Below are 2,454 nucleotides of genomic sequence, written 5' to 3'. Positions count from 1 at the left end.
CAGTAAGTTTTGGGAGTTAATTTTTAGTCCATCTCGAGATTTTATCTGTAGAAGATAACCTGCTTAATAATTATGCACACCTGAATATAAGGCGTTTTTCACTTCCAGACTTCATGAATAATAATATATAGATTATAAGTGATTAAATACAAGATTAATAGTGGTTTTTAAGATTGATGTTGTTTGGAATTGGTAAAATGAAAAAAATAAAAAATATAATCAGAATATCAACTTGCATAATAATTAAGCATGCACTGTACAGTATTTTCCGCTGTCATCGGGGAAGTAGGGGATCTAAAATCCCGAGCAGAAATGTAAAACTGTCTGTCACATAGGTATGAAGAGAGCCAGGAAAGAGCAGTACCAGATATACCCACAGCCGAAAGACGAGAGATAAGCAAATCATGAGAGATGGTATCGAAGGCAGAGCTGAGGTCAAGTAACAGAAGTAAACACAGAGAGCCAGTGTCGCAAGAGAGTAATAAATCATTCACTACCTTTACAAGGGCAGTTTCAGTACTATGTTGTGGACGAAAGCTGGACTGAAATGGGCCAAAGAAATTATTTGCCACTAGGAAAGTGTCACGATTCACACTGGGAGCAGGGGAACAAAGGAGCGAGGAGACGAGGAGTAAAGCAAATTCCAAAGTCGAGATCTAATCCTATAGGGGAACGCCTTGATTCAGGGCGGCAGTAGGGGATCTAAAATCCCGAGCAGAAATGTAAAACTGTCTGTCACATAGGTATGAAGAAAGAGCAGTACCAGATATACCCACAGCCGAAAGACGAGAGATAAGCAAATCATGAGAGATGGTATCGAAGGCAGAACTGAGGTCAAGTAACAGAAGTAAAGACAGAGAGCCAGTGTCGCAAGAGAGTAATAAATCATTCACTACCTTTACAAGGGCAGTTTCAGTACTATGTTGTGGACGAAAGCTGGACTGAAATGGGCCAAAGAAATTATTTGCCACTAGGAAAGTGTCACGATTCACACTGGGAGCAGGGGACGAGGAGACCGAGGAGACGAGGAGTAAAGCAAATTCCAAAGTCTTTAATGAAAACAAAGCTGGGAACACAGGAACACAGGAAACACAGAACACGAAATGACATTTAACAGCGGATGGGAAATGAGGTGCAGAACACACTTTAAATACACAGAAACGAATGGGACACACCTGGGATCAAATAAAAGGAGGCAAACGAGATAATTAAACACAGCTGGAACCAATAGAACTAAATAGGGACAGGAAAAACCAAATATGGGCATAATAATCAAACTGGAGAACGTGGGGGAGGAAAACACAACACGAGACATGGAACAGAGTCTGACAGAAAGACTTGAAGCTGGGAAGCTACAGTAGTCTCCAATAATTTAGCAATAAATGGTAAGTTTAAAATGGGACGATAATTGGATAAAACTGTAGCATCGAGCAGAGGTGGACAGTAACAAAGTACATTTACTTGAGTACACTTTTTGAGTATCTGTACTTTACTTGAGTGTAATTTTTTTCTGAAAACGTTTGATAGACAAATAACGTACTTTTCACTCCACTACATTTCTATCAAAGTCCTCGAAGTAGAAAGTCGTTACTATGTAGCAGCCTGGAAAGGCAGTGGGTGATTTGTTCTTCTCTAAAACGTGACTTTTTTTTCTTTTTTTTAGACAGCCTATCAGTAATCACTCTTGTAGGGTTACGTGAAGTGATTTTCCCAGCATTTTTGATAAAGATTTATTTTTTTGATAAAATAAATCTTGCTGTTTTGCATTTTTGTTAAAGCAGTGTTACTTTTGTAAAGTTATACAGCTACAGGTGTGTTGCTGGGATATGAGTTATACATCAGTTGTGTTGTGTTGCTGTGTGAGATTCATTACCATGCTGCTTTTCTGGGGGTGGGGAGGGGTGTTAAATAATATTTTTTTTTGTCAACTCACTTTCATTTCTATACGTTTCATTTCTATAGGTTTTTTACTTTCGAAAAAGTTCGTTATTCCAAAGATACTGCAAGCTAGTCAGTGCATTCAGTAGGTGTAATGTATTGTAAGTTGCTTAAGATACAACTGAAGCATTGTATTACATACAACAATAATAAAACAGTGCGTTGACATAAAAAAAAGGAAATTTACTTTTGGTACTTAAAGCTGCAGTCCGTAACTTTTTTTGGTTAAAATGATCCGAAATCAATATTTGACACCGATTGAGCTGATTCTGACGTTAAGTTTGGGTTTTAGGGAGGAACGAATGCGCACCGCTGTGAAGGGAAAGAAGCTGCGCAATATGAAACGCAGCTAGTTTTTAAAAGCTTTACCTCATGTCTTCTTTTGTATAATCTTTCGAAGCCAAAATCGAAATAAAAAAATAAAATTAGCTTAATAAAACAGCCACAGGCCTAAAGTATAAGCAGATGTTTGAATGATTAGTTCTCTCTTCTATCATAATTAAACAGGGATTTCAT

This window comes from Sinocyclocheilus anshuiensis, unplaced genomic scaffold, assembly GCF_001515605.1.
Source record: "Sinocyclocheilus anshuiensis isolate Anshui unplaced genomic scaffold, SAMN03320099.WGS_v1.1 scaffold2394, whole genome shotgun sequence".
NCBI classification, from domain to species: Eukaryota; Metazoa; Chordata; class Actinopteri; order Cypriniformes; family Cyprinidae; genus Sinocyclocheilus; species Sinocyclocheilus anshuiensis.
The sequence above is the reverse complement of the archived record's forward strand: the minus strand, read 5'-3'. Positions refer to the sequence as shown.